Source organism: Schistocerca gregaria, chromosome 3 (assembly GCF_023897955.1).
Source record: "Schistocerca gregaria isolate iqSchGreg1 chromosome 3, iqSchGreg1.2, whole genome shotgun sequence".
In the NCBI taxonomy this organism is placed as follows: Eukaryota; Metazoa; Arthropoda; class Insecta; order Orthoptera; family Acrididae; genus Schistocerca; species Schistocerca gregaria.
Window position 1 is genome coordinate 252,855,740 of NC_064922.1, and position 26,577 is coordinate 252,882,316.

Here is a 26,577-nt window from a genome sequence, read left to right on the forward strand (position 1 = left end):
TTTCGTAGAAAGAGCTGCATTACGATGGATATGACGACCTCAGATGGCAAGACAGTAAATAATAAGGAATGGTCTCATGGTTGAAATTTGAAAGGGATACACGGAAGGGATATACCAAAGAAAGAAACTGGAAGACAATTTTATCGAAGGTCAAGAGGAAGCAGACGAAGATGAATTGGCAGAGATGACACTGCAATAACTGGGCACTTTGTTGAAGTACATAATTGTGAACAAGACAACTGAAAAAAAAACGACATTCTTCCATAATTATTAAGAACCTTGAGAGAATCAACAACGACAAAACTATTCCACCAGGCGAGCAAAATATATGACGCACGCGAAATAAGCTCAGTGTGTAATAAAAATGCAATGATCCAAACTACAAAGATGGCAGTAGCTGTCGAATATTGCCGGACTAACACTTTCATAAGTTACAGATGCAAAATGCTAACACAAATTGTGTACAGAAATATAAAATGACTGGCAGAAGCCGACATAAAGAAGATTGGTTTGAGTTCCAGAGAAAAGTAGGAACACTGGAGGTAACCATAACGCCAGACTTAGCTTAGAGGATGTATTGAAGAAAGGCAGAACCACATTTATAGAATTTGTAATCTTTCCTGACATGTCAACTGGAGTATACTCTTTGATATTGTGAAGGTCGCATGGCAAAACATAAGGAGGAAATGTTTTTCAGCAATTTATTCATAAACATCTACGTCTATCTCATAACGATGTGCGGCGTGGGTTACGTTTGGCACCTCTAACTTATCCCCTTTTCTTGGGCCACTCACGAATGGCGCATTTGATGAACGACTGTGGGTAAGCCTCTGTATTAGCTCTAATTCTTCGAATATTCTTATGGTGGTCATTTCGAAGGATGTATAAGGGAAGAAGTAATATGCTGTCATACTCTTCCTGGGAAGTTCTCTCTTCAAATTTCAGTAGTAAACCTTTCCGTGTTATGGCCAACGCCTCTCTTGTAGCATCTGCCACTTATGTTTTTTGGGCGTCTCTAGAACGCCACACCAGCGGGCTAAGCAACTCGCCGCTCTTCCATTTGTTTCATCAGATCTCCCTGGTCAGGATCCCAGACTAATGAACAGTACTCAAGAATCGGTCGAAATAGTGCCTTCTAAGGTACTTTCTTCGTGGATGAGTTACAGTTATTTAAAATTCTCGCTACGAATCTTAGTATGGTATCTGTTTTTCCTATTTTTTTGGTAAGGTCATTTCACTTGATGTCGCTCTGGATAGTTACTCCTACATATTTTACGTTAGGTACAATTTCCGTCAATTTGTCATCAATATTGTGGTTGTACAGTAGTGAATTCCACACCGCATTTACGAGTGTAGTCTACGGATACGAAAGGGAAGTAATAAATGAAAAGTTGGTGAGAAAGGGTTTTAGCCTGTTCCCTATGTTGTTCAGTCTATACACTTCGAAAAAGAAAAGAAAGGCAAACAGAAAATTAGAAAGTGTATTACTCAAGGAGACGAAATAAGATCTTGAAGATTAGGCGACGATACAGTAATTTTATTGGGGACATCAAATTACTTGGAAGGTTACTAAAAGGAATGAAATACGTCTTAAAAATAGAAGCTAATATCAATAGAAGCTAATGGTGTATATTGGAATGTAGTAGAATTAAATTATCTGTACGGTGGCACTGCGGCCGAGGTGGCCGAGAGATTCTAGACGCTACTGTATGAAACCGCGCGACCGCTACGGTCGCAGGGTCGAATCCTGCCTCGGGCATTGATGTGTGTGATGTCCGTAGGTTAGTTAGGTTTACGTAATTCTAAGTTGTACGGGACTGATGACCTCAGACGTTAAGTCCCATAGTGCTCAGAGCCATTTGAACCATTTTGCGATGGCATTCCTTAATATCACCTGCTCTGAAGCGATGTACTTGATCAACGTGGAAAAGATATTTAAAAAACAGACTGCATTAAACATATCAGCATGTTACATACAACATTCTGTTTTCTGCTGCAAAGAGTGATGTTTAAAACAAGTCTAACTCAAACAACAGAATAAAATGAGTTGTCCTGTTTACATTTTAATATTAGGCATGATGCTGAAACGTCTGCCCTGACATACAGTTTTTGAAGTAAAAACACATATTTGCTCACACTCTGCGTTGTCATGTTCACGTACAGAACCCATTTTCTCAGTTTCAGAGAGAATAATTATAAAAAAAGTACAGAGAATAGAATAAATATAGAAGAATAAATATTGAACACACGAGCATACCAACGTATACGGTTCAGTGAACTGTTTTAAAACTCACTCGATGATTAGGAATTTTCGGATGCTCGCCTAATAATACATAGGTAACAAGTATTCAGTAATCTTGTTCAGAACTTCGACTGCATAGTGTGTCTTGTGGAATTTTTTACCCCATAGACAGAGTCACAAAATTCTGAAAGCTTCCAGAAACATTGTTTATACCAGATTTCGTCTTTTTTCGACATACTTCTCAGCATAAAAAACATACAACAGTTTTACAAAATTACTCTAACGTAGAAATATAGGTCCCCTTGCTACCGAAGCTCAATCATCGTTACTTCAGACGAGCGCGCGCATGTCTCTCTCCCTTCCAGAATACGCTAACCTTCCGTATTCTGATTGGCTGGAAGAGAACGTATTGTAGCCAATCAGCTCGATAACATTTTTCTGAGAGCACAGTAATTTCCCCCTTTGAGCATGTTCCAACTCAGAGAATTTACGCTGATCGTTTCCCAATCTTAGTATTATTTTGAAAAATAAATCAACTGAAAATAATGTCATCTTTATTAGTCTTAAACCCAACAGTAATGATTGTTTGTAGAAAGCTTAATCTATCTACTCAACATTAAGAATTTCAAACATTATATATCCCTCAATTTGTACATCCCTCACTGACTCGCGCATTCACTCATCATTGATTATTAACAAATTTTAAGATTCATACTCCACACGCGCTGCATTCACTCCCTCACTCAATTTGACAGAACAGGTGGAAATCATTATGTTAGATAACTGGAAATAATAATCACTGTTCGAAAACGATAACGTTTCATAACGGTTACTGCTATAAATAAATGATTGTTTTTGTCAAAAATTTTTTTTTGGGTACACTGTTCTCCGTATCGCTCGTCTGCGCCTTATATTTTGTCTACTACTGCCGTAGACAATTTTTTCCTCTTAAAGGAACAGTCGTCTACTTTTTTCAGTATCTGATTTCCATGTTAGCTTTCTCCCCACCAGCCGTGGCGTAGAAGTGTTAGAAGTATTGTCTGAAGGGATTTCTCTTGAGTGTGGTCCTGTAAGAAGTGAAACGTATACGGCACAGAACGCAAACATGAAGTGTATAGTAGCATTTGAAATGTGGTGATACAAATAATGCTGCAGATTAGGTGGGAAGATCGGATAAGTAAAGAAGTGCACTGAATCGGAAAAAGGGTTAAGAGAAATTCATTGGACAACTTCACTAAAATAAGGTACTGATTTACAGAAAACGACCTATGGCATCGAGAAGTAGGCAAATTAGCAATATAGGGGAGGACGAAAGGTGGGGAAAATGGGGTGGAAGGGTAAAAATTGGGATGTAGATAATAACAGTTACTCAGATATGAAGACTGTAATACAAGATAGACTAACCTAAAGACCTATTTTTGTTACATATGATTTGACGATCAGCAGCTGTATGAAATACACTGACGGAAAGAATCGCATTACCAAAAGGCGATTTATGTATAGTAATGAAATTTCAGGGATAAATTTTTCTACGTAACATATTTAAGTGATTAACATTGTAACATCGCAGGTAAATTTAAGCGCTACGCAAGCCATTGAAAATGTGAAATGCTGCTATATTAACAACCAGCGTATCCACAAGAATATTGAATGCAAGCATGCAAACGAGCAAGCATTGTGTTGCACAGTTGCTTGTTGTCAGACTGTGGGATGGGGTTCCATGCCTGATGCGCTGTTTGTCGATGACGCTCGAGTTATCGTCTGATGAGTCCCATACATGCTCGACTGGAGACAGATCTGATGATCGAGCAGAAGAAGGCAATGTGTAAACACTCTGCAGCGCATATTGGGTTGCAGCTGCCGTATGTAGGCGAGCGTTATCTTCTTGGAAAACACACCATGGAATGCTGTTCATGAATGGCAGCACAACAGGTCGATTCATAAAATTTCCTTACAACTTTGAAGTTCATTTGAGTTGGATAACCTTGAGAGCTGTGTCACACGAAATCGCGCCCAAGATCGTATCTCCAGGTTCAGTCGAGTGTATGTAGCACGTAGATATGTTGGTTTCAGGTCCTCAACTGGCCTCCATCTAACCGATACGCGGCCATCGCTGGCAGGAGGTAGAAACATCTTTCATCAGAAAACACAACACACCTACTCCCAGCCCTCCAATCAAATCCCCCTTGACACCATAGAAGTCGCAAATGGCGATGGTTTGGGGTCAGTGGAACGCACGCTACAGGGCGTCTGGGTCGGAGCTTTCCTTGACGTAACCATTATGTAACAGTTAGTTGTGTTACTATGGTGACAACTGCTGCTCAAATTACTGCTGCAGATGCACCGGAGCCATGCATACTAATCGCAGAAGTAACATCGAGACCCTCGTAGCCGAGTTACACAACTTCGCTCAAACTCGGAGCGGTGTTCGTAATGGCGTCTTTCTCACTTTAACAGCATTCTCTGCTAAAATCAGTTCACCAGGTCGAATCGCAAAGATAACTAAAGTAACAATCGTTGTAGCTTGTATTTAAAGCAAACTTGATTTGCATTCTCGGCTAAATGTATAAGATACCATTTTTAAGATGTAGAAACGAGCCTACCAACTTTCGTTTATGTCGCACGACCCCTTATTGCCGGTGCGATTTTTCCGTCAGTGTATTATTCCAAATTATAACGTCAGCTATGTTAGGTTTAGATCTAATACCAACAGTGACATACGTAAATTAGAGCTCGCTGGTACTCTAACCCGGATTTCCCTCTTATCGGGATATACTCTATGCAGCTGATGACATGAAATTCGCATTTAGCGGATAGTATGGAATTTTAAAGAAATATATCCAATCAAATAAAAACGAGTGATTATCCTGATGAGAACACTTGAGGTTTCATCCGCATGTTGCAGATTTTCTGCTCCCAGTTCTGTGTTAAATTTAAAAAAAAAGGAGCGAAAATTTTTATCAGTATTGCGGGTGGTATTGCAGCGATTAAGATTCTGGGCACATAGCTGAAAGGTGCGGGGTTTTAATCCTGGGGTACACCTCCAATTTAGGTATTTCGTAGTTTTCCTGGGTCGATTTGGATGAATTGCGGTACATTTCTTTTGAAAAGGAGAAGACCGATTTGTATCTTCATCTTTCCACAGTCAGAGCTTATATTTCAACTATAATGATTACGTAATCGACGAGATCAGTAAAGCTGTGTATGAGACAGGCTTGCCGCCCTCCCTAAAGTTTTAGGAAAAGTGCCTGTACGCAACGTAATATCTCACGCAGCTGCTTCCAGCGAACTTCTGGGTACATATGTACGGAGCAAACAGTACCCTGCAAGTTCAGACGTATTACCAGGAGTAAAGCACCAAAGTTACTGTTATTCAGTATTAACGGAAGGTTCCGGGTGTTAAAAATAGCGCCAATGTAAAATCTTCTTTACAAACAACATACTATTTTTTTCTATGGAAGAGTATGAATAAAAAATAAGCAAAGTATGAAACTGACTGTCAACTACTGAAGTAGACCCACGATACAGTATAATTAGCTTTTAGTGTGCCGGATATAATTTGTTGGCGAGAAAGTAATTCATAGATTACGAATATGTAGCGCAGACAGTTTAGCATGGAAAGGTAATTTACTCATCGAATTAGATGAATGCTTTTGCCAGGATAGCCAACGGTGTGTAAGTTGTTTAGAGACAGAGTATTGCATGACTAATGCAAAAACGGTTATAACATTAAATATAAGAGCCGAATAGTAACAGACGTATTTCTCTAGTACCAGTTACAGACAAAATTCTCTCAAAGGTGTTATTAAACAGACTAGAACCACAAGCTGATCCGCAGATAGGGCAATACCAGGCAGGCTTCAGAAGAGGGAGATCAGGCATAGAACATATCTGGAATTTGAGAACCGTTTTGCAAGTCAGTCAGACAAGAAACTCTGTAGTTACCTTTGTTGACTTTAAAAAAGCATGCGACTCCATAGACTGACAAACGCTCTTTGACATACTGGAAGAAAATGGCATCGACAGAAAAACCAGGCGCTCACAGAGACCACCTCGAAGATTAAGTTTATCGGAGAAATTTCGGAACCCTTGCAGACGCACACAAGTGTCCGACAAGGAGATGTGCTTTCACCAATCCTGTTCAACATAGTCTTAGATAAAATTGTCAAAGAATGGGAAGAACAAGTTTAAGGAATACATCTAGGAAGAACACGTGAAACAAGAACAATCATAAAATGTCTGGCATTTGCAGATGACATAGCCATACTTAGTAATAACATACAGGAGGCAAAGGAAGCACTGGAACACCTACATGAAGTAGCTGCCAAAACAGGTCTACAGGTATCGTATGAGAAGACTCATTACATGGAACGACAAACCAACAGTGTACACATCATGTAAACCATGTATGGAAGCATAAAAAGAGTCGAAAAATTTAAATATTTAGGAGAATACATACAAACAGGAGGACCAAACAAGGCATCCAATACAGAGCGAACAGAAAGACCCCAGAAAGCATACAAACTCACATGGTCACATTATAATAAGTAAATCATATCAAGACAGGCCAAAATTAGACACTACAAAACAGTTGTATTACCGGAAGCACTGTATGCGTCAGAAACGACCACAATTGGAGCATCAGACGTTATAGAGACAGAAAAAATAGAACCCAAAATTCTTAGGAAAATATTCGGACCAATATACAAAGACGGCATATGGGTGAAAAACCTACCATTGAGTTATACCAACACACTGACAGACTCACAGACATGATCAGAAAACGCAGACTAAATTTTTACGGACACATACAGAGAATGGACAACACCAGACCATCAAAGAGAATCTTTGATGTAGTAAAAGATTGAAGCCTTAAAACAAATTGTTATCATGAAACAGAGGAAGACATAAGGCAGCTCCGGATTAACGAACTAATGATTAAAGACAGAAAGGAATTCAGGAACAAAATTAGGAATGCAAGCCGGCAGGGGTGGCCGAGCGGTTCTAGGCGCTACAGTCTGGAACTGTGCGACTGCTACAGTCGCAGATTTGAATCCTGCCTCGGGCATGGATGTTTGTGATGTCCTTAGGTTAGTTAGGTTTAAGTAGTTCTACGTTCTAGGAGACTGATGACCTCAGAAGTTAAGTCCCATAGTTCTCAGATCCATTTGAACGATTTTTTTAAGAATGCAAAATTTATGGTAAATGAGAAGAGAAAGACGGGAGCATTATGGACGGAACGAAGGAAACAAGAGCATAGTCAAAGGATGAAGAGATTTTGGAAAGAGAAAAGGAAGAGTGTCATGCCGGTAAGTGAATTTCGAATTCGAGATCGACCGAGCACTGCTTATAGACAACAACAGTTTCTGTGGCTTATCTATTCTACAATGAAGAAGCAGGACTGCAGATCAAAGGACAGAAAGGAGACATTACGAGACAGTAGAAAATGAGTAATAGCAGGCAGACATATCAGCCCAGCTGCAAGCAATATTGGGGGCAAAGTACCGACTCTGACAAAACACAACCTAAAAAAGATGGCCCTCAACACTATGGGTCTTAACATCTGAGGTCATCAGTCCCCTAGAACTTAGAACTACTTAAACCTAACTAACCTAAGGACATCACACACATCCATACCCGAGGCAGGATTCGAACCTGCGAGCGTAGCGGTCACGCGGTTCCAGACTGAAGCGCCTAGAACCGCTCGGCCACCACGGCTGGAAAACAGATCCTTACTTAAACTCTGTAGATAAAATTGGTAGAAAAGCTAATGTAACTAGAAAGGGAAATAAATACAGTATGTGCTAGTTATTGCTTAGTTGTGGATCAAGGGAATATCTAATAACAAGAGCAGAAAAGAGAAGTATGTAGAATTAACTAAAGAAAAAATAGGTTCACCTAATGGAGTAATTTTTTTCCACCTTAAAACGTCGTTGTTCAGAGCAAATGGGTAGCCGTGTGGTCTGCGGCGTCTTGTCACGGTTCGCTCGGCTCCCCCTGTCGAGGGTTCGAGTCCTCTCTCGGGCATGTGTGTGTGTGTTTTGTCCTTAGCGTAAGTTTCAGTTAGGTTAAGTAGTGCGTAAGCCTAGGCACCATTGACCTCAGCAGTCCTTACCACAAATTACCCAATTTTTCAGAGCAAAATATGGACAATAGCAGCATAAGAGTGGAAAAGGTCTTGAAATCTCTGAAATGGTGTGGTACCGTGGATTAATAAAGACATGTTGTGTGACGAGGCAGAAAATGAAGCGATTAACAGAGTACGAAAGAACACATTTTGAACCCTGCTACTATAGTAGAAGCGGTGTTGGTCGGTACGCTGATGGAAAATTAGAGAAAAATAACTCTCAGTCAGAAGTTCACTGAACAGATGATGAAGAATTTGGATGCAACAGATAACTGCGTCTGATAAGAATGTCCACGGACAGAGAAAAATCTAGAAGTGCTATTGCTAGCCGTGAGGTTCTGGCCGCTACAGTCTGGAACCGAGCGACCGCTATGGTCGCCGGTTCGAATCCTGCCTCGGGCATGGATGCATGTGATGTCCTTAGGTTAGTTAGGTTTAATTAGTTCTAAGTTCTAGACGACTGATGACTTCAGAAGTTAAGTCGCATAGTGCTCAGAGCCATTTGAACCATTTTGCTATTGCTAACACAGCTGCAGGACAGAAAACAGAACAAGACAGTTATCGAAGAAAAATCAAGAATAGACCGTAAACTTGATTAGGTTAACGAAATGCTTGGTAAAGTAAGTGAATAATAATATTAATAATAATAACAATAATAATACAACGCACAAATATCAGTAGCTACATCGGAAAACGCACGTTAAGATTCTATAGACAAAATAAAACAATGGATCACAAACTGACTTACAAAACATATAGTGAGTTTTTTGACAATAGGAAATAAACCTGTGGCTACATTTGAACTGATTTGAAACTGCCATTAATTACTCCAGAAGGTATCGAACACAGTAAAATCATCAAGTTGAAAATTTAGAAATAGTAACTTAAAGAAAAGGAAGAAAGAAAAAGAAGATTCGAACAATATTGTTTGGAGGGAGAAAGGAAGCCCACAGGAAGTGAGTGAAAGATATATCGGCACAAAGAGAGGCAAACGCATACTTTTAAGTACGCTACTACCCATTAAAATTGCTACACCAAGAAGAAATGCAGATGATAAACGGGTTTTGATTGGACAGATATATTATACTAGAACTGACATGTGATTACATTTGCACTCAATTTGGGTGATTAGATCCTGAGAAATCAGTACCCAGAACAACCACCATTGGCCTTAATAACGGCCTTGATACGCATTTGCAGTAAGTCAAACAGAGCTTGGATGGCGTGTACGAGTACAGCTGTCCATGCAGTTTCAACACGATATCACAGTTCATGAAGAGTAGTGACTGGCGAATTGTGACGAGCCAGTTGCTCGGCCTCCATTGGTTAGACGTTTTCAGTTGGTGAGAGACGAGGAGAATGTGCTGGCCAGGGCAGCAGACAAACATTTTCTGTATTCAGAAAGGTCCGTACAAGACCTGCAACATGCGGTTGTGCATTTTCCTGCTGAAATGTAGAGTTTCGCTGGGATCGAATGAAGGGTAGACCCACGGATCGTAACACATCTGAAACGTAACGTCCGCTGTCCAAAGTGCCGTCAATGCGAACAAAAGGTGACCGAGACGTGCAACCAATGGCACGCCATACCATACCCCAGTATGGCGATGACGAATACTCGCTTCCAATGTGCTTTCACCAGTATGTCGCCAAACACGGATGCGGCCATCATGATGCTGTAAACAGAATCTGCATTCATCCGAAAAATGACGTTTTGCCATTTGTGTACCCAGGTTCGTTGTTGAGTACACCATCTCAGGCGCTCCTGTCTGTGATGCAGCGTCAATGGTAACCGCAGCCGTGGTCTCCGAGCTGATAGCCCGTGCTGCTGCTAACGTCGTCGAATTGTTCGTGCAGATGGTGGTTGTCTTGCAAACGTCCCCATCTGTTGACTCAGGGATCGAGACGTGGCTGTACGATCCGTTACAGCCACGCGGATAAGATGCATGTCATCTCCGCTGCGGTGTTCCGTATTATCCTCCAGAACCCACCCATTCCATATTCTGCTAATAGTCATTGAATGTCGACCAACGCGAGCAGCAATGTCGCGATACGATGAACCGTAATCGCGATAGACTACAATCCGATTTTCATCAATGTGGGAAACGTGATGGTACGCATTTCTCCTCCTTACTCGAGGCATCAAAATAACGTGTCGCCGGCAGTAGTGGCCATGCGGTTCTAGGCGCTGCAGTCTGAAGCCGACCGATCCCTACCGTCGCAGGTTCGAATCCTGCCTCTGGCATGGATGTGCGTGATTTCCTTACGTTAGTTAAGTTTAATTAGTTGTATGATCTTGGCGACTGATGACCTCAGAAGTCGCATTGTTCTCAGAACCATTTGAACAATAACGTTTCACCAGGCAACGCCGGTCAACTGGTGCTTGTGTATGAGAAATCGGTTGGAAACTTTCCTCATGTCAGCACGTTGTAGGTGTCGCCATCGTCGCCAATCTTGTATGAATGATCTGAAAAGCTAATCATTTGCATATCACAGCATCTTCTTCGTGTCAGTTAAATTTCGCGTCTGTAGCTCGTTATCTGCGTGGTGTAGCAACTTTAACGGCCACTAGAGTACATTGCGTATTGCTAATCGAATTATTCGCAAATAATAATAATAATAATAACTAGAGGCCTGCTCCAGCCCCTCACAAGCACCACAAAGTTAGCCTATCTACAGCTAGACGAATTGCACTGGTTAGTGATGATAAATTTTACGCACAAACCATTCTCGATGAAAACCGAATCATAATCCTTACAGTAGATCCTTAGAGTATCCTTCACATATGGTCATAAAAACGCGGCGAGGGATTTTAATTCATCATAGTTCATTCGGTTTGCAACAACAAAATAGGGAGAGGCAGTTTAATTTCTAATATGTCAGGTAACAACTGTGGTAATAATAAGATCATATATATACTGTGATTCTACAAAATGTCCATTCCAATAAACGAGTTCTCGATCAGTAAAGATTTTATAACCTGCATGTGGAAAACGGGGTACGGTGGAGACAGTTACGCAAATAAGGTGAACAGTATGAATTGTTTCCTCATAACCGGTCGGTAGAGAGTACGTACCTAACAAGGTGAAGAGTCACTTTTCGAGCCGTCGTTTCACGCTTTAGTGGCCAGTAAAGTGAATGTGGCCTGTTTGTAGGCGATACAGTGGAACGACTACATAAACACTGGAGCATAATGCAGAGGACGCCGATGTTCATTGCATAGCCGTTGCATTTACTGCAGTAGTTAAAAGCACACCGTAAAGTTCTATATCGCCATGAATTAATTTCTGCCAACAGCTACAGCGGATCACGCATGAACACGGAACTCCAACATCGGTCGGTGCTTCTATATATGGGTATTTAGGACGCTATAAAAGTTCAGTTAAAATTTACAGCTAAGTAAATCATGATGACGATAAAAATATGACTCAGTCTACAAGTATAGTAGTGAAGCATTATATAAAGTTTTGGTCTGCTAGGAAATGCATCACATGACAAACTCTCACCGCCGTATAATGTATTAGAGGTAGTAAATGATAGCTCTCCCGAAAATTTTGACTTTTCACCTAAGCTTATGAGAAGCTGAATTAAGAGATATAGCTGTTGTGATTGACATGGATCACTCCCTTCGGCACGGCAAATGGAACGATTTAGTGTGCTGCACGAGTGGAATATCGTAACAAATTACTTTATCCGCCAATGAGAACTTAGAATTGTGACACCCTGACGACACCATCGTATTTACACATGAGGGGTTGTGGTTGGGTTGTTTGGGGGGAGGAGACCAAACCGCGAGGTCATCGGTCTCATCGGATTAGGGAAGGAAGTCGGCCGTGCCCTTTCAAAGGAACCATCCCAGCATTTGCCTGTAGTGATTTAGGGAGACACGAGGAACTGGAAAGATAGGCTACACGCAGTACCAGTGTACATTACTATATTGTTAGCAATGGAAAGCTAAGACACACTACGATTCTGTCTGAGAATGCTCTGTATACCGTAACAATCATATGATCAAAACCAATTGCAAATGCTTTAGACAAGTTATCTGTATGGTGCGAAAAATGGCAACTGAGTCTAGAGAATGAAATTTGCGAAGTCATTGACTTGTGCACTAACAGAAATCCGCTAAATTTCGGATACACCATAAATCACACGAATCTAAAGAATGTACATGTAACTAAATATTTAGGAATTACAATAACGAATAACTTAAAATCAAGCGATCACATAGGTAATGTTGCAGATAAAGCGAACCAAAACACGCCGTAAAGTTCTATATCTATTAACTGGCAGGACACTAAAGAGGCAGCTTATACTACGGTTGTCCACCACCTTCTGAAGTATTGCTGTGCATTGTGAGTTCCGCATCTGAAGGCACTGAAGGAGTACATCGAATAAGGTCGAAGAAGTTCGAAGAAGGGCAGCTAGTTTTTTACTATCGCTAAACTAGGGAGAGAATGCCACTGAATGATGTGTGAACTGGATTGACAATTACTAAAACAAAAGCGTTTTCCGTTGAGTGAAGTTTCAGTCACCAACTTTCTCCTTAGATTCAGAAAATATTGTTTTGGTACCCACCTACATAGGGAGGAACTATCCTCAAGATAAAATAACAGAAATCGGAACTCGCACAGAAATATTTATGAGCTCTACTGTTCCGTGCGCCTTTCGAGACTGTAACGGTAAAGAAATAGCTTGAAGGTGGATCGACCAACCGTCTGCCAGGCACTTAGTTGTGAATTGCAGAGTAATCATGTAGTTGTAGATGATGCCGAATTAAACACTTCATTGGCAACACTCTTCGCACACAGTCACTGTGATAACATTTATGCACAGCGTGATGTGTATGAACGTACATTCATTCTGATTAAACCTCAGGTCGCTTTAATTCTAATGACATATTCTATCATAAATTTTAATGTAGTATGGCTCTTTTTCGTAAATAAACGAAAACTAAACATTACGAACACTTGTTTCAAAATAACAGTTGCAATCATTACTAACAAATAATAGTGTTGGAAAATCATTCATGATGGTTTAAAGTCACACCCAGAGATAATAAGTTAGGCTGCTGAGGAAGGAGGAGATGATCTATTTTGAGACTTTTGTTGCGTATATTCAAGTAAAGCATTTCAATGTTTTTTGGGAGGTCCCTCTGCTTATGAGCGTAAGTGTCTGCTGTCAGTTAGATTCATTAGCTTCAGCTCCTGACTCCGTACAGAAGAGGTGTTAAGATACATAATAACCAGCAGTTGCATATTGTTCATGCCAATATGCCGCGGTAGTCGACGGCAAAACGCCAGTACTTTAGTATGTCCGGTAAACCGCACATACGTAATGATAAAAAAAATGGTTCAAATGTCTCTGAGCAATATGGGACTTTACATCTGAGGTCATCAGTCCCCTAGAACTTAGGAATACTCAAACCTAAATAACCTAACGACATCACACACATCCATGCCCGAGCAGGATTCCAACCTGCAACCGTAGCAGCAGCGCGGTTCCGCACTGAAGCGACTAGAACCGCTCGGCCACAGGGCCGGCGTAATGATCTATCCGACCGTATTCTATTTGTTCAATAGTGCCAACTGCCTAGAAAGTCGATCCGAGGTCATTATTAACACAATGCGCGTATTATTGTTTACTTTTTAATCTTGATAAAGTATGAATGTATGTGGCTTTTTTCAGAGAAAACTTCTGTAAAAAGTAACTGCAACAAATTTAGTTGTGCTCTAGAATAATAAATACTTCGTGAAAATGTGAGGAACTGAATGGTAGTCTAAATACATTCCTTCAGCTACCTGCTACTAACTTTTTTCTTTTATTCTGACTGCATGCGTCACGCTCAGGACTTAAATTTTTCTTGCCAATAAATATAAATAATGTATAGCGGATGACCACAAAGTTTCCGCTTGAGAGCGCTGCTGCAGCGTACATGCAACGAAGCGCGACTCCGATGCATGCATGTACGCACCGACATATACGTGAGATATTGCTGTGGTGTTTGTGTCTTTCGGACCTGCGTACGGCAAATATGGAAACCTGAAGTTATTACCAAATGGGTCCATACCGGATAATAGTTCCGTTATTCTTTTCTTGGTTGCGAAATGACAAATTCTGGTAGACATCCATCGGAGAATGAAGAATTTGTATCTGGCAGCAAGTGTGTCGAAAAGCGCCGTTGTGGGACGGTAAGCCAGTTTCCCTGCTGATTGCGTTTGGACACAAAACGCTATTGGATGCCATAACGCTGAAGCCACGCAAATTCAAGTGAAAGACACTGCAGTACCCGCACTAAGGTCCTTATCTCTCCTCACGTGATTATCATGCCTTCAGTCACTTAAAAAAGGCTGTGAACGGTCGACGATTCCTATCGGACGAGGATCCAGCAGGCAGTTACATCTTCACGCAACAGGACACGGTGCCTTAACAAAGGGTTTCTTCAACCTTGTGCGTCTATGGCGTGGCTCATTCCTGACGATGATTTTGTCTAATGCTCGTCTGGACGGCCATCGAACTGTATCTCTTTCATCTCCACCTATTTATGTCCTTTCAAACTGAATAGTATTATAAGTCCAGAACCACTTAATTAGCTTTGTTAAGAACTATATTAATAGATAACTTTCCAACTTGGGGTAACAACAAAACTCCACATCATAGAAAAAGGCGCCCAATGTGAAGCTAACAACTAATTTACACACCAGAGTCATTTACCTCTCGTATCTGTTCTCCGGAACAGAAGGATAGATCAGATGAAGGTGCTCAGTACAAGGATTTAAAAGAGTGGGCTACACAGAAGAGAAAATTATGAAAAAATTAGGAGAACCGTATTCTTTCTCATGAGAAGCAGCTACAAAAAAATGATTCAAATGGCTCTGACCGCTACGGAACTTAACATCTGAGGTCATCAGTCCCCTAGAACTGAGAACTACTTAAACCTACCAACGTAAGGACATCACACATATCCATGTCCGAGGCAGGATTCGAACCTGAGAGCGTGTCGGTCGCGCGGTTCCAGACTGTAGCGCCTAGAACCACGCGGCCATGCAGGCCGGCCAGCAGCTACAACCACAAAGAATCTCAACTAAGCCATGACTTTTCTGCTCAACTCGAACCTCAATGACTGCGTTGTGGTTAACGGCCTAGCATTATCGACAACGAATGACTTTGAAGAGATGAAGACTAGGTACCAAAAGACCTTATGAAACATTGAAATTATAAGTAAAAGTTGCTCTAGAACCAAGAAGTGCCCAAGATATCTGGAAGAAAGACAAAAGTTGTACGAAACGTAAGAATCAAATTGGGCAAATTAATCACGATATTGGACGACAGTAGAGATAGAAGAGGACCCTCAAACGCTTCAGCAAGCTCGTAAGATAGCTAACGTGAATGAAATATGCTTTAATAACATTATGAATTTAAGCTTTTTGGTCATGTTTGTTAGTTTTCCAGACAAACGTTCACATATTTTAAAAATTTTATTTTTATTTGTTTTCATTTTGCAGTGCGTAATCCGCCCCCGGAGTAAGTTAAAATATTTTTTGTTGCTGTATAACGATACTGAGAGAGCGTAATTTACAGGGTGGTCCACTGATCGTGACTGAGCCAAATACCTAACGAAATAAGCATCAAACGAAAAAACTACAAAGAACGAAACTCGTCTAGCTTGAAGGGGGAAACCAGATGCCCCTATGGCTGGGCCGCCATATGGCGCTGCCATAGGTGAAACGGATATCAACTGCGTTTTTTTTTAAAAAAAATAGGAACCCCATATTTAATACTTATTCGTATAGTACATAAAGAAATATGAATGTTTTAGTTGTATCCCTTTTTTCGCTTTGTGACAGATACCGCTGTAATAGTCACAACCGTATAAGTACGTGGTATCACGTGCGGACGTTATATGCATGGTGATAGACCGTTTACGAATTGCGGAAAAGGTCGATATCATGTTGATGTATGGCTGTTGTGATCAAAATGCTCAATGGGCGTGTGCTATGTATGCTCCTCGGTATCCTGGACGACATCATCCAAGTGTCTGGATTGTTCGTCGGATATTTACGTTATTTAAGGAAATGGGAAGTGTTCAGCCAGATGTGAAACGTCAGCCACGACCTGCAACAAATGATGATGCCCAAGTAGGTGTTTTAGCTGCTGTCACGGCTAATACGCACATCAATAGTAGACAAACTGCACGAGAATCGGGAATCTCAGAAACGTCGGTGTTGAGAATGCAACATCAACATCGATTGCACCCTTACCATTTCTTTTTTGCACCATGATTTGCATGGCGACGAATTTTAACGTCATGTACAGTTCTGTCACTGGGCACAAGAGAATATACGGGACGATGATAGATTTTTTACACGAGTTCAATTTAGCGACGAAGCGTCAATCACAAACAACGGTAACGTAAACCGGCATAATATGCACTATTGTGCAACGGAAAATCCACGATTGCTGAGACAAGTGGAACATCAGCGACCTGGATGGGTTAATGTATGGTGCGGCATTATTGGAGGAAGGATAATTCGCCCCCATTTTATCGATGGCAATTTAAATGGTGCAATGTATTTTGATTTCCTACGTAATGTTCTAGCGATGTTACTACAAGATGTTTCACTGTATGACAGAATGGCGATGTACTTCCAACATGATGGATGTCCGGCACATAGCTCGCGTGTAGTTGAAGCGGTATTGAACAGCATAATCCATAACAGGTGGATTGGTCATCGAAGTACCATACCATGGCCAGCACTGTCACCGGATCTTACGTATCCGGGTTTGGGAAAGTTGAAGGATATTTCCTAACGTGATCCACCGACAACACCTGACAAATGCGTCAGCGCATTGGCAATGCATGTGCGAACATTACGGAAGGCGAACTACTCGCTGTTGAGAGGAATGTTGATACACGTATTGCCAAATGCGCTGAGGTTGACGGACATCATTTTGAGCATTTTGAGTATTTATTGCATTGATGTGGTATTTACAGGTAATCACGCTGTAACAGCATGCGTTCTCAGAAATGATAAGTTCACAAAAGTACATGTATCACATTGGAACCACTGCAATAAAATGTACAAACGTACCTACGTTCTGTATTTTAATTGAAAAAACCTATCTGTTACCAACTGTTCGTCTAAAATTGTGAGCCATGTGTTTGTGACTATCACGGCGCCACCTATCACAAAGCGAAAAAAGTGGTCCAACTAAAACATTCATATTTCTTTACGTACTACACGAATATGTAATAAAAAATGGGGTTCCTATTTTTAAAAAAAACGCAGTTGATATCCGTTTGACCTGTGGCAGGCAACCCCATCTAGCGTGCCAACCATAGCGCCATATGGTTTCCCACTTCAAGCTAGACGAGTTTTATTCTTTATAGTTTTTTCGTTTGACGCTTGTTTTGTGAAATATTTGGCCCGGTCACGATCAATGGACGACTGTAAGTAAAGAGCTCAGAGGACTTGTGAGCCACTGATTCTCGCAATAAGCAAGTCTTTTGCACAGTTCACAATGAAAAATATCAAGTGAATCTAGGAAACCGTGATGGTGGTGATTACGTATTTGAAATGAAAAACCGAAGTACCTACAACAGAACGTGAACTGTAATTTACAGCAAAGTAAAAAAAGTTATCCACAGAAATTGGTTATATTCAACTCGTTCGGGCCGGCCGCGGTGTTCTCGCGGTTCTAGGCGCGCAGTCCGGAACCGTGCGACTGCTACGGTCGCAGGTTCGAATCCTGCCTCGGGCATGGGTGTGTGTGATGTCCTTAGGTTAGTTAGGTTTAAGTAGTTCTAAGTTCTAGGGGACTGATGACCACAGCAGTTTAGTCCCATAGTGCTCAGAGCCATATGAACCATTTTTTTGAACTCGTTCGGCTGGCCTGACTCTGCGCTCTGCACCATCTTGGCTTTGTTTAGATGCAAATGAAAGTTGTTGTGACCTCCTTTCACCGAACATTTTAGTAATATATGTGTGTGAGTTAGGGTAATTATTTCCAAATTTCCCATGTATCCTTTGGAAGATGAATGTAAATCTAGAACTTAAATATTGTATTGTGTATTTGAACTGGGGACGTAGAAACGACGGAGAGGCTTCGTCCCGACGGAGACCTCACTGGTTCACAACCCGACAACAGGCCACAGCAGTCCACCCACCCCACCTTTGCCCCGTACCGAAACCACAGGGTTGTTGTGTGGTTTGAAGCCCTCCCCGGCGAACGATACGAGTAACCCGAAATGTTGGCGTGGTAGAGCAATTATAGTGTACGCATACATAGAGACAGTGTTTGCACAGCAATCGCCTACAGTGTAACTGAGGCTTAATAAGGGGAACCAGCCCGCTTTCGCCGAGGCAGATGTAAAACCGACTTAAAAACCATCCACAGGCTGGCCAGAATACCGAACCTCGACGTTGATCCGCAGGGCGGGTTCGTGCTGGGGACCGGTATGCCTTCCCACTCAGGAAGCAGGACGTTAGACCGGGAGGCTAGCCGGGCGAGTTTAATTAAACATTACTTTGCCATATCAAGAAACTTTTACTGAATGGTGAAATACATTTGAAAATGGCACAGATGAATTACGGTAGTTTTTGGATTGATCTAGAGCACTCTGTAGCGTTCTACCTGTCGTTCAGTTCCTACATCCTGAACAGCACCACCCAAATCTGTGAGGCATTGCTCAACTTTCTGGCGCCATTCCACTATGGCTAGTTGCGACATAGCTTTTAATCCGTATACCGCCATGATTTCACGGCGAATCTGTCGGCAATTTAGACGTTTTGTCCTGTAGAATCGTAGTGACCCGCGTCCTTGGACTTTGGGGTGCGTTTCCAGTTGCCGCACCATTTCACTCGCTCAGTTGCCGTACCATGTCACCCCCGCACTATGATGTCGCTGTTAGCCGTATCGCAGCAGGACTGTAGGTGTAGCACGAGCACAGCATTTACTCTCTTCTGAGAATGCGCCGCTCTCGTAGTGCGATGATCTTAACGTGGGACGTCATGTGTAAATTACTGTCTGATGTGCCCTCCTTCCTTTTAGGGATCCTCTTAGTTGCTCGTCCAAGGTCTTGCCATAGGCCTCATAGGCAACAATCTGGCGAGTAAAGACACACCTCGCAGGCTGACTACACCTGCTTTCAGTGTCAACACGGTTCGTGAGTCCACAACAAGAATTGGTAAGTTACAAGAAGTGAGTAAGGGATGACAGAAAAGCACAGAGTTCCACTAAGAACACCACAATAATTCAAGTACTGAATTTCCGGACGCAGGCGGAAACGATTGATAGAAGCAGAATGGCGCAAGTTATATGGCCAGCGTGGCCCTAATTTGCAGACCTAACTTCTCTTCGATAGTGGTAAGTGATGTATTGATAATGAACAGAAACTTTGGTTTTACGACGGCGTGCTAAAAAATTAAGCTTACGAATTTTCCATGTGTTAACTGTAGATATCTCTTAAAACGAAACGAACATCGTCAACATTCTACGTCTTTATTCTTCATGACTATATTTCTCAACAGTCACCCTGGCAATCAACACATTTTGACCGATGAGAGGCAAGTTTGTTGACAGCGTCACAACTGAATGTTTGTTGACGGAGGCATAGCTTCTCTTTTCCTTGCAGATCTTCATCACTATCAAAGTGTAATTTTAGTTTTTGAAACGGATGAAAATCGAATAGGGCCAAGTAGGGACTGTCCGGAGGATGATTGATGGCACTGAAACCAAGTCTTCGGATTGTTGCAGATGGAGCAGTGGTCTGTCATTGTCATGGTGAAGGAAAGGGTGGTCCGTGTGTGGGCGAACTCTTAGAATTCGTGCTTTGGCCTCTAGTGCAAGAGGCTTGCAGCACGCTGAAGCGGGAAAGCGGACCGAGAAATACCTTAACCAATGCTGAGAACCGACAAGCGCAGATAATTGGTGGAAACACAGTTCTTCTATGATGTGGGTACAGAGAAGCTGGTACCATGCTACGACAAATGTCGAAGTTGGAGCACCGATTATGAAGAGAAGTAGCAAGAATTTTGATATTCACTTAGGGTTTCATTACACGACAGATCGGACATTAGGAAAAAAGCTCTCGCGCATTAGTCCTGTGGTGCACTGATGTGGAGTCACGGCATGAAAGCTGCCTTAACATGCTTGGATCGAGAACACCGTGCAGTCGAACTGTTATATCACAATGCACGTGCTTCGTCTAGTCGAGAAGGGTAAGAAAGCAAGTTACAAGTGCGAGCTGTCATTCGATTTCTTCATGCTGAGCGGTTCCGCCTGCTTTTATGCATGTCACGTGAGACAGCAGATTACTGCACTGGCGCAGGGACTTAGAAGCAGGACATACAAACGTTCATGGCGCTAGGGGTTAGGGAAGGCAGCGATTGTCAACCGATGATTTTGTTCAGCGGATTGTAATGTTAGGTGAGACTCACTGCCCTTTTTTAACTAATTATTGCTTGATTTTATTCTGAGAAGCTCAGTAATGTATGTAAATACTATAAATGTAAATTTGATTAAAAAAGTACTTGAAGTGAAGAGCAGCTGAACAGCAAGGAACTCTTTAGCGCGCAATCCCCTCAACGATAGTATTTGTGAATCTTTGAGTATGGGCTCTAAAACAAGAAAGAGAATTGATTTATTAAAAAAAGGGGGGACTGTTAACCTGTATCTTGAGGAAAGAGGACGTGTTGTTTGGGCGTCTCTCAGAACGTACTGTTACATTTAATGAAAATTGCTATTTCAGTGATAAAATCGAGTAAAGTACGTGTAACTGTTGCCAAACATTTATGTATACGAATTTTCTGGAAGTGAAGAATAGAAATATCTTGTATTTCTTTGGGAAGGGAGGTGAGCTTCACTGGCTATAATATATATGGTTCAAATGGCTCTGAGCACTATGGGACTTAACTGCTGAGGTCATCAGTCCCCTAGAACTTTGAACCACTTAAACCTAACTAACCTAAGGACATCACACACATCCATGCCCGAAGCAGGATTCGAACCTGCGATCGTATCGGTCGCGCGGTTCCAGACTGTAGCGCCTATGTGATGACTGGGTGTTGTGTGATGTCCATAGGTTAGTTAGGTTTAAGTAGTTCTAAGTTCTAGGGGACTCATGACCATAGATGTTAAGTCCCATAGTGCTCAGAGCCTTTTGTAGCGCCTAGAACCACTGGGCCACCGCGGCCGGCTCGCCGGCTATCAATCGACATAACTGTAAGTGTATAAAGATCACTAAAATATAGGATTGAAAATAAATTCCCTATAGTTTTCATTCAATACGTAACAACCACTCATAATTTCTTATTTGAAGTAATTGGAGTATGTTCTTGTATAATAGTATGGTGCTGAACTCCACTGACCAATTTTTATGCAGCAGAAGTGTAGTTTCAAGGAAGTTTACTCACGAAAAGCAGATTGCTGTTTGATCTTATTTACTTACAACAGTGGTCCCTTAGTAGTGAAAAGTTACGAAAACTTGGACTCAAAGCTGTCCACAGTACGGTCAAGTAGCTAACAGAGTCGTATTTTAAGCCTTAAAGAACAATAACTTCCTCCAAATTGTACTACGTCACGAACTGGTGCCGAAGTTGATCATTCAAGGAGGCAACAACCAAAATTCAGGTACCAGTTACGACTTGAAGTAAACATCTCAATCAAAAAATCAATCTCTCTCTCTACAAACACATATATCAATATTCAAATTATTAAGATAAAAGTCATTTTATAGAATGTACCAGGAAGTAAAAAGTAATAGCCTATGCAGGGTAATTCAGAACAAGCGAAGAGGAATGTTGTCCTTTTACATGTCACTACTTAGCCTGCACTGAAGCTCCAACAAAGATGTTCCCGCAGTATTTTCGAAGGTAAATGTTTAATCACTCACTACACAGCCCAGGGCTCACTCTGAAGTTCATTTTTCTATTCAGATGTACCGTTGGCTATGATTAAAGCAGTCTGACACAGGCGACGAACTTCAGACCAATGTAGAGAATAGATGCAAATCACAGTCGGCTGTCTTCATGACGTGAATATTGGAAAATTGGTACTCTGGCAGGCTACGGACTACACAAGTCACTAATTGCGAGGTGTAGCTCAACGTTGTAGATAAAGCATTTTTGATTTTCGCTCTTGGATCCATTTTGCAATCGTTCGGACCTTGAAATACAAATAGCCCTCGTATTAATCATGTTCTCCGGAACACTGTATTGACCAGCTAGGACCATGTAACGAATTTATTTCTACTTACTCCTTTGTTGTTGGTTCCTATTTCTCCTGTACCCCCCATTTCCCCCCCCCCCCCCCCCCCCATGTTGTCTTTTCCTTTCTTCTGTCAATATTGTTTCCGACTTCGTATTTATTCTACTTTCAAAACTTTGTAAGTTTTGTATTTTATTCTTAAAAATATCGCTTTCCGTTGTTTGGGAAACGTTTCTTTCTTGTTCATTCCTAATTTCTGTATTCCACGCTGTTGCCAATCTTTTCCTCGAGAAATACACGAATATTTGTTTCGTCATTTGTTCTCATTCGTTCGATAGGCGTAACCTGAGAAGACTAATCATCACTCGGCCATTCCTTTTTGTATTATCTCCGTAATTTTGTAGATCTCCTCGTTATTTGTTATTTTCCAACCATCTGTAGTTTGTATTGCACCCCCTTTTTTTTAAAATAACCATTCTTTGAAGTACGTCTATTCTCTCTCGCATATAGTTCATGGTTAGGTATTCACATTTATATAAACAGTCTAATGATGCCACTGTGGTACGCCGCTTTAGTTTTGTTTCTCTCTGCAAGTATTTCTTGCTGTAAATATTCTCTGAGAAACCATTTTGTTAATTTTCACAGCTACTGGAAATTTATCTATCCCATTCTGTTACATAGTTTCTCCAAAATAGTTTAAGTAAATTCTATACTTTCTCTACTTTGCCTATTTGAGTTCCTATCAATTTTGCTGCCTTTTATATATTCGTCATGCATTTTTTTCAGCTTCAATTTTCAGCCCAGTTCTATATTCTATTTTTTAAGGAGGATTTACTTGGATAACTGCTTCTGTCAAATTTTCTGAACATATGGCAAATCGTCTACAAAAGCCTGGCAGTTTACCTCAATGTCATTTGCTTTCCTTCCCAACATTATAGGTTTAGTTTTGTCATTTTTTGCCTCCAAGTTCCAGATGCTTACAACTTTCTGTAGAAAATCCTTAAATAGTAAACGTGATTAACCATACATTTGTCAAACACCAATTTTTATTTCAGACAGCTGAGATGTTTGTCCCATAAATTTAACGTTATATCTCGTGTTTCTTAGTGTTCGGCGAACAGTCTAACGAGTTTTATGTATTGTTTCTCTGTCTACTGAGTCAAATGCTTTTTATAATCAGTAAATGCTACTATTATAGGTTTGATGGTTAACATTCTATGGCGAATGTTTCATTTTAAGTTCAAATAATCTGTTCTGTGCAGGATATTCCCTTTTGAAAACCATCTTGATTTTATTGTTATTAATCACATTGCAGGCTTCTGTACCTCCTTGAAAGTGGTTGTGATGGCAAGCTGTAGGCAGTCATTCAGCTGCCCATACTGCTGGGTTTTACGCAGTTTGAAAGGCCTTCAAATAACACATGCAAGTTTGTAGTATTATGTTACTCGCTACATACTAGTTATTAGACCTACAGAAAAAATGAACAGCGCCTATTTTTAGGAAATTTGATGTAGTTAAATTTAGTACCAGGATACGTTTTTCTGAAGCCTTCGGTATTCAAATTAAATGCCTTTGAAGGTCGCTTTTGTAAGTTTTTCTTGAATAATTTGGAAGCTATAGCCTCTAACGAAAACCGCATCCCAGTGTAAGTAGGCTGTTTAGGTTTTTGTGTTGGTAGCGTCACCTAGCGCTCTGTATGAAAATCACTGGCTGTGCTGTGGGCGGTCTGTGGCTGGTTGACATTGTTGGAATATTCGCCATTGTAGTGTTGGGCAGTTGGATGTGAACAGCGCGTCGTGTTTCGCAGTTGGAGGTGAGCCGCCAGCAGTGGTGGATGTGGGGAGAGAGATGGCAGAGTTTTCAAAGCGGATGATCTGGACGTCTGTCCATCAGAGACAGTAAATTTGGAACATTATTAAGGTATATACATTGTTTGTTCTCTATCAAAATCTTTCATTTGCTAACTATGGATATCAGCAGTTAGTGCCTTCAGCTGTTAGAATCTATTATTTAGCTGGAAGTAGTGGCGCTGGCTGTATTGCAGTAGTTCGAGTGATGAAGATTTTTGTGAGGTAAGTGATTCATGAAAGGTATAGGCTATTGTTAGTGTGGTGTCACCGCCAGACACCACACCTGCTAGGTGGTAGCCTTTAAATCGATCGCGGTCCGTTAGTATACGTCGGACCCGCGTGTCGCCACTATCAGTGATTGCAGACCGAGCGCTGCCACACGGCAGGTCTTGAGAGACTTCTTAGCACTCGCCCCAGTTGTACAACCAACTTTGCTAGCGATGGTTCACTGACTAAATACGCTAATATTCGCCGAGACGATTATTAGCATAGCCTTCAGCTACGTTATTTGCTACGACCTAGCAAGGCGCCATTATCAGTTGATATTGTCAATCATGTACCGTCAAGACCGTCGTTCATCCTTAATGGATTAAAGTTAAGTATTCCACCAGCTACGTCCGTTGTCTCTAAATTCTAATTTCCTTGTCCTGTTCCAGACCTCACGCCAGCCTGCGTGAGCTAAATCGCGTGCCTTTCGGCATCCTCTAGTAATACGGTGTTGGCTCTCCTTCCAACCACAACAGTTACTCATGGCCATTCTTTTGTAGGGATTATTGAAAGTCAGATTACGTTGCGCTAAAAATATTGTGTGTCAGTTCAGTGATGATCAGAGTAAGTAAAGAGAGAAATGTCTGAATACGTTCAGTTTTGCTCAGCTGTTTGAAAATCAAATAATGTAAGAGGTTTATCAGCACAGTAATTCATAAATTTATCCAGGGGGGCCGTTTCACCAGTAAAAAATTTAACTTTATAATATTTCCCATGACAACAAAATAATCCAAATGGCTCTGAGCACTATGGGACTTCACTTCTAAGGTTATCAGTCCCCTAGAACTTAGAACTACTTAGACCTAACTAATCTAAGGACATCACACACATCCATACCCGAGGTAGGATTCAAACCTGCGAACGCAGCGGTTGCGCGGTTCCAGACTGTAGCGCCAAAAACCGCTCGGCCTTCCCGGCCGGCTTCCTATACAATACACTGTTAATTTTTTTCCGTAGGACAAACATTTTGCTCGTAGCGAGCGAGAGAATATAAAAATCTTGAGTACGCTATTTGAAGTCATTGCGGGTTGCATAAACACAGTAGTAGATGCAGCTGAATCACACTTTATTTGGTGGAAAGGTGGAGGGGACGGAGGCAGTAACAAATTTTGACTCCCAGAACTGAACACTGGATCCACACCCGTCTGAGCGAGGTCGGCGCCTGGCGTCGGGTGTATCCTCCAGAAGCCGCCAGTTCATCCGCCTCGCTGTCTCGTCTGCCTCCGGAGGACGCAGAGCTGGCTGAAGCCCGCTGTCTGTTGTCTGCGGTGGCAACGTCCCCTGGGGCGGCAACCGCCAGTCTCTGGTGTTAACACGTGTCGCCGTCCCCGCAGACAGAGGGCGGCCTTAAAGACGCGCGGCGGAAAACACGGCGCATGTGTCTGGGGGCGGAGCCTCGCCTCGCTCTCCCTTCCGCGGCCGTCGCTTCCTTCCTCCGCCGCCAGAGGCGCTGCCGCTGTTCTCTCCGCCTCGCTCGCATTTTTCCGTCCGCTCCCGCTGCCTCTGCCCTTTATCCTCTCTGGCAGCCACTTGACTTGCAGACGGGCGAGTGAAATAGGCAGCAGACATTTCACAAATCGCGGTCGCCGTTCCGCGACACTCGGGCGGTGGCGGTTGGCGTCTCAAGCGCTCGCTCCCGACCCCCTACCAACCGCACAACCCCTTCCTCTTCGTGCGTCCCTCGCGTCCTTTCAGGGCCGTCGAGAAAGTGGTTGCTCGTCGGACGCTGGCAGAAAAGGGCAGCCAAGAACAGGTGCCGTTACGCCGTGCCTTTCTCTCCATTCTTCGGTACAAATACCTCGTAGAAAAATGTGAGAGGTCAGATTGCATTCACTTCAAAGTGCATTTCACTGGAAGCAGAGTGGTACAGTTGCAGCGGCGCATTT